This window comes from Micrasema longulum, unplaced genomic scaffold (genome assembly GCF_059751315.1).
Source record: "Micrasema longulum isolate JH-2025_06_02 unplaced genomic scaffold, ASM5975131v1 h1tg000962l, whole genome shotgun sequence".
Classification (NCBI taxonomy): domain Eukaryota; kingdom Metazoa; phylum Arthropoda; class Insecta; order Trichoptera; family Brachycentridae; genus Micrasema; species Micrasema longulum.
In genome coordinates, this window is record NW_028278153.1 from 146,793 (window position 1) to 158,295 (window position 11,503).

The following is an 11,503-nucleotide window of genomic DNA, read 5'->3' on the forward strand; positions in this document are numbered from 1 at the left end:
CCCGAAAATGTGCAGTTCGTTGAAGCAGCATTTTACCAGTCACCAGAATACTTAGCTCGAAAGCACGGGGTTGCGGTTGCTTTGAAAATGTCACACCGCTCTTTGAGGAGAATTCTTCCTAAAGATTTGTCATGTTATCCTTACAAACTAATGCTTGTTCAAGAATTGAATGCTGTTAACTACGCAAACCGCTAAAATCGCAAAAAAAATCTTTAGCACATCCTCCCTAGAGAAAATTTTTTCAGTAGCGACGAGGCCCGTTTTCATCTCTCTGGAGGTGTCATTAATTCACAAAATTTTCGACAATGGACTGAAAATAAGCCAAAAAAACTCTACAAAGGACAACTTCATTGATATCGCGGCCATACCAATCAAAATGTGCCGAAAATAATGCGAAAACTTTAGAAATGACCTTCGCCAATGTATTGCTTCTGACGGCCGCCATCTTGTTAGTATAATTTTCAAAATATGATGTGAAAAATGAGATTACATACAGAGTGGAACGAAATAAACCGCTTTTTTCAAAGTTGAACAGTTCTTTATTTGTAGCCCCTCAAAATTGTTCAGTCGGCTCTGCTTCACACTGTATAAATATCATAATAGCCCTTTTAGACCTGAATGAATTGCTGTTAAAATTAAAAAGTATTTTGTATTCTTTATGTCATCATCATGTCTCTATCTGTACCGCCATTATAAATCATTTCGAAATATTTATTGTAATGTTGTAGGTAATATAACAATGATGGGAAAATATTAATAGGATTCACCGCCATTTAAAATACGATAATATTATAACTTAACGTCCATTTGAATATTTGATTGTATGCAATTGAAATGCCTTTGCTTTATAAAATACTTATGTGAAATATGAAAAATCCCATTATTGCAATCCAGGCGGAATCCAGCGTCGATATTTTTTATAGTTTTTCAGGAGTGAACAAGAAAACTTGTGAATTAAAAATAATGATAATTATTGTTTGGCGAAACAAATTCAATTATTTTTTTTACATTCTGCAAAGAAATACGCAAATACAAATTTATTCAATGTATAAAGTTCCGGAAAATTAAAGGAAAATGGGGATCATTCGAAAAAACCTGTTGTGGTTGAAAAATATTAACTAAATGTTATTATAAATATTTATTTACTAACGTATCAAAGAACATTAGTGAACAAATTACATATCAGTGAACAAATTACAATGTAAAAAGGTAACACACAATAAGTTTACTATTTTAAAGAATAATTAAAACTACATAATAAAACAGTAAAAAAAGAGAAAAAGGTCTATAAAGTTGAGAGCAATAGTAGAAAAAAAAAACATAACATTAGTAAATAAATAAAAAAAGCAATTATGATTAGAAAATCAGGGTTTAAAAATATAAATGTTACTAATGAATGTTGAAAATTATTTAAAATAAAAATAATGGAGTTAGTATTCAACTACGTAACGATAAAACATAAAAGTAGTAAATTAAATTGACAGCCACCGTGGCGCAGTTGGTTAGACGGCCAAACGTAAAACTGGCGTCGCGGGCTCGATTCCGGTCAGTTAGAAGAAAAAATACAAGAAAGATTTTCTCAATTGGTCTGGGTGTTGTTGTGTATTATTAATTACTCCTTCGATATCCTCTATCCCACCTGCTGAAAAGGCTCTAAATAGAGGTTTAGCGGGTTATTCCTTTTAAAAATCATAAAAAATAAATATTATTTATCAAAAGAAAATACTATAAAATACACATTTTTTCCTTTTCTAAAAAATATCGAGTAATATGATATTAGAACTAAATGGCGAAGTATGGACTGCAAAAATCTAATTGTAGAGCTCACGAACCTGATAGTCATAAAAAACATATATTTTAAAATATTATTTTTTTATTAGGTGCTTGAGTTGTCTTAATCTACTTAACGATATTACCCACGCCGCGCCGCGCCGCCACATAAAAATAGGAAAAACTTTCGGAGTGCGTAATTGACAAAACTTCCCATAGGATTTAAGTTTCAAAAAGTGACCAAAAGTTTGAACAGATTAGATTCTAAAACTTGATTCCCTTGTTCGATCCTGATATTTCGAGAACAATAATAAAAGTTAATAGCTCGTCCATTAACAGTTGTGGATTTTAAAGACACAATAAATACATAATGTCGCCGCGAGATTGCAAAATAAAATCATAAAATGGTGTGATTTACTTCAGCCATTCAAAAATTTCTTCTTCTTCATGTGTCGTGTAAGATCCTCTGACCTTGACGACCATTTGGCAGGCTTCCCTGTTCTGGGCAGTTCGAAACAGCTCCTCTCTGGTTCATTCTTGGATGTTTCGAAACAAGGAAAGCTGTTATCTTCCGACACCTCTACAAATCTAAATAATAGACGAACTCAAGAGAACCGCGCGCTGACCATGCTCTGGGACCCGTTTCGTCTGCTCCAAGGTTTGAGAGATTGTTAGGACGATTAAGGTCTTCGCACAGGATTGTTCCTACTGTTGGTATTAGGACAATTAGGGTTTTTGTGAGGGATCAGTGTTACGACGAGAGTTAATTTTGCCTGAGTTCAATAGGGATCATGTTAGGATCTGTGTTAGGACTTTGCCAGTGTTGGGTATACGTATTGTTTTTCTTCTGTTGCTTGAGTGCATGTTGTATAGGGCAAATTCTTCTAATGTTTCCTAAATGTATTTGGGTTTTGTGTCGTTGTTTGTTTTGTTTGTATTACTACGTTCTTCTTTCTTTCCAAAGCGGGATCTGGAGCATGTGGCTGCGGTCTCAATTTGGAACAAACGCTGTATTCCTTCACTGTCATACTGGGAAATTAGAAAAAGGTGATTGTACTGAATATGTGTATTGATCACAACTTAACAATACTGCAGTGAGGGGTACAATGAAAGCTTTTAAAGTTTCTATGTTTAGTTATTTTCGCGGTTTGATTGTAAAGAAAGATAAAATTTTCCCAAAGTTAATTTTTTTAAAATTGATAGTGAATATGCGAAACTGAAGAAAGACAAGTCTTAGAATTGACTCTCCGTAATACTTTATTGTTGGTTATGATAAAATAGAAATATTCAAGTGTGAAAACCCCCTTCTAAATAAATATTTCATTTCAACCATCTCGACAATCGAACCCGAGACCTCTTGCATGGTAGGCAAACACGCTGACCATTATTACACCACGAGGCCATCAAATATAATCCCTTAAAAAAATACCTTGTTTCAGCCCTTTTTATTTTCAGTTCATTTAGTGTTTAGTGGGATGTGTACACATGAGATGACGTTATTCGTTGACGTCTTTCAGAATATTTACCAAATAAAAAAAATACAAGAGCATACAGGCGTGATACGAAACTATTGTATTTACTTATTTTTACATAAACGACATAAATTGCCTTTAACATATACATTGAACATAAATATGAAAAAAAAATACACATAGACATATAAATAAATATATATATATATATACATATATATATATATATATATATATATTAAACTCGCGAATACACGATAAAAATGATAAAATTGCACAATTATAACAATAGGAACAAGTACAAAAATATTAACGAAATGTATAATAAACAAAAAAGAAAAACATTTTTAAGCTTAGAGAAAAGTTTAAGAATTATATTGCGGGAGAAAAAAAGAAATTAGACTCGTTTTATAACTATCAAGTCCAGAAACAAATATATCAGCCTTATCCTCATACTGATTACCATATTCGAGGAGCCTGGGAATAGGCGAGTGCATGTGGTAGTAAAAGGTTCTAGAACTTGCTGAACAAAAATGAAATTTGTGGTGGGTATGTCGATCTGGTACACGGAAACACACCAACTTCAGCAAATCTGGACAGCCAATAAATAAATTGATCACTTTATTGAGTAATATTAGGTATGTAAGAATTCTTATTTAAGAAAGTTTTGAAAGATTTGGCAAATATAACAATTGCAATTGCAAATAAATCCCAATATACTTAGCGCCTCATTTGAGATCTTGTCAACATGTTTGATGAATGTAAGTTTATCATAAAAAATTACACCAAGATCCATCATATTGGTAGGTAAGTAGATAAAATGGTGGATTTATTGTAGGTACAAGTTTGATATATTCAATGTTCATAGGATGCACAAACTTTTTTGATCATTATTTATATTAAAGTAATAACATAAATCAAATATTCAAAGATTATCCATAAAACACTAAAATCAATATATTTTTACACAAATTTTCCGTTGAAACTTTTTTGATCATTATCATCTGTCATGAAAAATAATAAATAAACATATTGTATAGGATACCATATCTGTAAAATAATACCAAATAATATATGTTCTTGATCCAACCTTATTTTAAATAGATATTAGGTTTTATTTTTCTTTCATGTTGTTAAAATATTTATGTAAAATTATATTGTTGAACTGTACAAATATTGGAAAAAGACCTCTATTTTTTTACTTATACATTTTTGCAGTATATAAAATACAAAACATAACAAAAATTGTGCCCTTGCGGAATCCATGCTGAGGACATTCAACAACTTAAAAAAAATTACATTCGAGAATTTTTTTCTTCATTAAGTAATAAATATAATGTGGAATGTTCGTTGCAACCAATTTTTCAAAATTTATAAAATAAATAGGTACGTAACAAAAAAGTCTCGTTATTGATACCATACAGAGAGAAATGAATAAAATAAATAATTTAGAAAAATTATAAATAGAAAAATCTGTAAACGATAATTAAAATATTTTTGAAAAATACACACATAAAGGCTTGCTTTTAACATTTAACATTGTCCTTACACATACTAACTAATCCCACTGCAAATACACAAACATAATTACTCTTTTCTCCATTAGCCACACCCACTCATCGACACCCCATGTATTTTAGAAGTCACTTGATAAGTTAGTTGCTAACTACGTAGATACCAATATTTCACCCTGAGGAGGGCAAATTGTTGCCGAAGTTAGATGAGTTAGTTTAAGTTCGAAACTAAAATATAAAAGTGCCCAAAAACATACATCACCGTTAAAAAAATAATTTAAAACGTTGATATTATCTATAAGGGTAGCGTCAAAAGTTTATTTAAGGTCAAATGTAAAATATTCATATTTAAGCTGTTTTTTTGACAAATATATTATTAAATATTTCAGTCAAACAAGTAAATTATTATGTAAATACAAAATTTCCAATCTAATATGCTCAGACGGTTGCCTTGTTGCAGGAGTCAACATATATATAAAAATCAAAACGAGGCATAATCATTTTGATTTTTTTTATTTAAAAATACATTACACTAAATATTTATAATATTCCCTGTGAGTTTTCGTAAAAAATAATCTTATTTCGGAATAGTATAATGATCTTCCAACTTATCATTATCTATCTTACATAACACTGTATCTGAATAATTATGCTATTTACATAAATTATTAAATAATAAAGTAGACTCTTTTATCCTACTCTCCAAAATTAATCTTAATATCCCCTTTCGCGTGACAAGAAATAAGTATTAATTTCATCTGCCAGTCTGTAGCACTGACTATGCACAACACTCTTTCCTCTATTGTTCTTGCTCTAACTATAGTGCTTTTTTTTTTCATCTATTGATATATTTTATATGCCCTTTAATTTATTTAAAAATAAATTAAGGCTTATTATTTCTGGCTGCGATACGATCACACTTACTATTTAATGATGCTCACACTTACATACACCCGAATACTTACTCCCACACTAATACACATCTACACTTACTCTCATACAAATACACATAATCACATGCTTTTGTTGTAACACAATTTAATAATATGTATGATTTTTATTTAGAAACGTCGCTGGTCTGTCTTTAAACCGTCTTTAAAAAAATGTTATTTCATTGTCGACTGTTTGTTTCTTTAAAATAAATAACATATTAAAAAAAAGGAACGAACACTGGCTTTGTAAATTTTACAGTAGAGAGAAAAGAAAAAAAAAAAAAAAACAGAAACACATGGTGCACACATTTATGGTTTGAATTATGGTGATGATGCCGCATATATTGTTTCAATGATACAATACTGAACTTGTTAACGAATGGATTTAAGAAAATTATTTTCCTTCTGTATTTTTTGAAAGCTGTATTATGCAATCAATTGATCTTTAATTTTAATTACCCGCTTCATGGTATTCGGGTTAGTTTGTTAGGATACCATACAAGCGGTCTCGAGTTGAACAAGGTTGACATAAAATATTTATCTACACCTAATAATCAGAGAATCTAATTCAATTAACGAAATTTACAATATTATTAAAGGAATACATTCGAGATATTTTCAAAATAAACTAAAAACAAAAGAGTTCTTTCATAACTATGCAACAAGAGGACGTAAAAATATAAGACTGGAAAAGAAATCTAAAGCAATATACTAGAACTGCTGAAAAGTTGTTTGAAGAAATGCGAAAAAATGAGAAAATTGTAAATATATTTAAAATAAAATGTAAAGAGTAACGGTATATCTAAAAAAACTAGGTTAGATGTATTATAAATACTAAATATACATAAGTTAATATAAGTGCACATATAAAATAACAGTTTAAATATTGTAAATGAGTTATTACAAAAGTGATAAATAATGTTAGAATAACTATGGATGTAAATATTGTGTTGTAAATATTGCATTAGCCTATGTTTATTAAAGAACTAAATAACGCAAATAAATAAATATATAAATAAATAAATAAATAAATAAATAAATAAATAAATAAATAAATAAATAAATAAATAAATAAATAAATAAATAAATAAATAAATAAATAAATAAATAAATAAATAAATAAATAAATAAATAAATAAATAAATAAATAAATAAATAAATAAATAAATAAATAAATAAATAAATAAATAAATAAATAAATAAATAAATAAATAAATAAATAAATAAATAAATAAATAATAAATAAATAAATAAATAAATAAATAAATAAATAAATAAATAAATAAATAAATAAATAAATAAATAATAAAAAAATAAATAAATAAATAAATAAATAAATAAATAAATAAATAAATAAATAAATAAATAAATAAATAAATAAATAAATAAATAAATAAATAAATAAATAAATAAATAAATAAATAAATAAATAAATAAATAACTAAATAAATAAATAAATAATAAATAAATAATTAAATAAATAAATGAAAAAAAAGAAAAAAATATATATATATATTTAAAAAAAAAACATTAACATATTAACATAAATATGTTTTTTTTTTTTTACATAAGTTTAAGATTTACATAAGTTTTTTCCGCTTTATGAAGCCTTATAATAAAACACGATTATACTAGCCGTAAATAGCATACAATTCACAAATTAAAGTTAAAACACTAAAACGAAAGAAAGTTATTTTCCGGTGTAGGGTTAAAATAAAATGATTAATTAATTATTTGACGCATAGAAAATAAGTTATTTTAGTATGTCAATTTTGATTTCAATTGTTTGGAGTTTGCCGGTGTCGAGTTGCCTAATAGCCTGGACACTGGACAGTGGCTTGTTTCTCGGTCTCTGCAAAGTACTTATGTGTTGTGTTATTATCATTATTACTATTTATGCAATATATACATATATATTTTTAAAAATGTTTAAAACTTATTTGTGCATGTTGTGTTCATATTTAATCAATGAACAATATCTAAACATAACAAATTGTGATTATTATACCAATTTCATATGTATTGTTTATTGTTTGTGAACCATAATTAATAAAATAAATAAATGTGTGTTTATGTATATGTACATACATTAAGGCATCGACAATCCGGACAGGCAAAAAACAGGACCATGGTGGGTTACCAAGGCGTCCGGATTTTGGTCTGTGATACTTAAATGGTCATACGGTTTGATGGCGGCCTCCGTGGTGTGGTGGTCAAGATGTTTGGCTCACACACGGAAGGTTCCGGGTTCGATTCTTGGCGAGAACATAAAAAATAAATGTGATTTTTCTCAAGCCTGGGTGTTCTGTGATGCAATTCACCACAGTAATTTGGCCTCTTGGCCTGTTGTGGTGCAAAAAAATTAAATAAATAAATAAAAATAAAATAAGATAAACATATGTGTTAATAAAAATAAAATAAATTAAAACATGTACTTGTTGCAACAGCCCCGCCCCGTAAATGCCTAGACTTTCATTTTCTATTTTCAAGGATATATTCTCTCTCTGTTGCAATTTAGATTTTAGACACATTTAGATCTAAATAACTTCCTAGGGAGAAAATCCAGCTCGCCTACAAACATTTAGATAAACTCAAAGCATTGTTTGTGTACATGTGTTTAACTTTATTGCTAGCATTATCAAAAAACAACCTCGACAATATTCACGATAGTGAATAATAATAAAAGGACTGATGTTTAACTAGTTGTCTTAACAAAGTCTGCAATACTCTTCGGCTTATATTTTTTAGTCGACGAAGAAATAAAGCTTCTTGGGTATCAAAATCATTATCCTCAACACACTCTTCAGCTTCTGAAGGTGAAACTTTTTTGCTCCATCCGTCCGAATTACCGCGATCGCCGGATAAGCTAGGGTTAACTACTTTTATAACTAGGAGCATAATATAAATAATGTACATGAATGCCTCGACACGGGTTGTGCCCTGTGAGGTGTTCATATAGAAAAGACAAAAATGTATCATGTTGAATAGAAATAAATAAATAAATTGTTCCTATTATGTATTTCCTCGCACCCCTTATTTACCACGGGTGTGCATTACTCAAGGTCGAGATGATAGGAGTTTTTCAGACAGATTCAATTAGAGTTGTTTGTAAAATGAGACCCCTCGGGGCTGTTCGCATCTCGAGACATACGGTTAAATTAAAGAGGAAATTCAATTAACCGTCTCAACATTTAATATCGACAGAAAATTCAGGCAGCGGCACTGCGCATGTGCGCGAAAGTAATCGTTGGCCCAGAGTATTGGCTGTCCACCCGAACCCCGCAGATGGAAAATGGAAGAGAAGGCGGTAGCGCCGTACATAGTTTTCTTTGCCTTCGTTGCTCTTATTTAGTGATTCGGAATGTTCTAGAATATTAGGCACACCACCAGGATGCGCATTGACACATAAGGTAAGCGCTCGATCAAATAATATAACGAAGTAATCAAGTTTGCTAGATTATTTTATACGAAAGCGTGCAACACGCTATACGGACCGTAAATTCTGACCACAAACGGACGTAGTAGACCGATTCAATGTTATTTATTTTGGAGATCTATATTAATATCCAATTCCAATAATATCCTTATAACATAAGTCAACTGTCTAAAAATGAAATTATATTAATTTCCGCGCTATGCTAATTATTTTTAAAAAAGATTTTGAGTTCAACGACGAATTTATTTTTGAGTAAAATTTTTGCATTGCTCATTCAATTCATTTTTAAAAACATTTAAAAATTACAAGGCGTGGGGATTTTTAGTTTAGAAGCTATTTGTACGATTTATTGATAAAGATATTTATTGCTATGTATTAATATAATTTTTATAATTTCCGAAATGTCCTCTAGGGTTCACAAATACGCTGTCATTCCCGTACGCGCTCCTTAACATTAAATATAATAATATCTATGTCGGATGTTGGTATACCTACTATCTACGTCCGTACGTCTGTATAACGGTTACAGTACTTTATCGATTCTCGATGTCGCACCAGAAAACGAGTTTTCCTAGCCGCGTTTTGTCATTCTGACGCACATTGAAGGACGCACAAGAACCGATTGCTATTAAATTGTATTCTATATTGTTATGTGTTTTTGATAAGGATTAAAGTGTTATGTAAAGTGTCGTGGAACATAAAACATTTCGATTTAAAGGGTTAAACAAATGCGATAAGCCATGGTTAGATAACTCGCTTACATTATTTCGTTAGTTCCCAATGACAATTTTGTCAAAATTTCGTGAACCTGTTGTACGCTCTTGCGGCTCGATTACTTAATACCGATTTGAAATTAGGTATTTATCCTTCATAAAAATATTTCACTAAGTAACTGTTACTTAAGCGATAAAAACTATGCAATTTTAAACAAAATAAATTATCGTGTTTTGTAAAATTCGCTTTGCGTATCGATTATTTCGTTCTTAATGTATGTCTTCCACGCTATGATAAAAATGCAGTTCATATTTTTTTGTGTGAGTAATTAAAATGATTTTTGGGTGATAGTTCTTTACTAAAATGATAAAATTAGTACACCGACGCGCGACGCGACGCCGACGCTGTGCCGACGTTTATCTCGTAGTTAGAAAGGAATTATGATACGTGATAAAGCATATCTAATTTTTTAATGCGCTGTATTGCGAGACTCATTATTTTTTGATAATTAGTAATTTAGATCAATAAAAGATAAAATATTATTCAACAGACAAGTTGGTTCCTTACTTTATAAAACACTCCATTCATAGAAAATTCTAAAAATACGAAAATGATTTTAAAAATCTTAATCGGAGTTGTATTAAATTGACAAATTATAACAAGAATAAATACCATTTTAGAGAAGGAAATATGAAGTTATGTTTATTACAATATATTTATTGTTAGAATGACATAGGAATCTTAATGATCATGGAATAATTGTAAATGTACGTTTTTTATTTCGAGGGTTCTATCTTTTTGTGATTGTGGTTGTGTTGTCACCCAGATTTTAATAATGATTCAATCTGGCTAAATGAGTTATTTTTTGCATGATAAAATTAGATTGTTTCAGCATTAACTTCGTGGAAAAACATTTTGAATTTATTTAAAATGAAACACTTTGTAATTTTTACCACATAAGAGTTTAAAATACATTAAAAAAAATAATAATTAGATTAAAATTTCAAAATACAAATTATACGAATTGAGATTCATAAGAAATCAAATATACAAAATAATGAATTAAAATTAAAATCAATGAAAAAAAAATTATAAAAACATAATTGAAATGATAATGGAGATAATATGGTTTCTAGAAACTCCCTCTATACTGTAGTAAGAAAAGAGAGTAATAAATAATATTCCAAATAACAGTGAGTACTACATTAAATAATACAAAAATACATAGCAAAAAAACATAAAAATATAAAGATATGTAAAAAGCAAATACATGTATGGAAAGTATGTAAACAAATTGTACAATGATGTACCGCACAGACTAAAGTTAACAACTATACAGAAATTCAAGAGTGAAGTGATACATTTTGAAACCTTCTTGACATCACATTTACGTGTACAAAAGTGTTTTTTATCAAATAAATTTCAACAGGTTTCTCTTTAAACATTCTAAATAACTAATCAAATAAAAATATTTAAAAAGTCTAAGCATTCGAACATTTTTAATAATTATTTTATTATGTAATTTTACTTTGATCTGATCTCATTTACTTGAGATCATTTTAGTATTTTTTGATTATCAACTCACAAGTAATTTATTTAATTTCCCATTAACTCGTACAAATACCAAAAAATCATTAGTTAAAATTATGGGTGTTGGTATACAGA

General features: G+C 28.9%; 1 protein-coding gene across 1 annotated transcript in view; it reads left to right on the forward strand.

Annotated features, from left to right (window-relative positions):
- The first annotated feature begins 8,971 nt into the window (after positions 1-8,971).
- Rab3-GEF (Rab3 GDP-GTP exchange factor) overlaps positions 8,972-11,503 on the forward strand; it is a 49,073-nt gene continuing 46,541 nt past the window's right edge. Inside the window, exon 1 of the mRNA XM_088232255.1 lies at positions 8,972-9,098. The gene's annotated coding sequence lies outside the window, so the exon portion shown is untranslated. The remainder of the gene's footprint in view (positions 9,099-11,503) is intronic.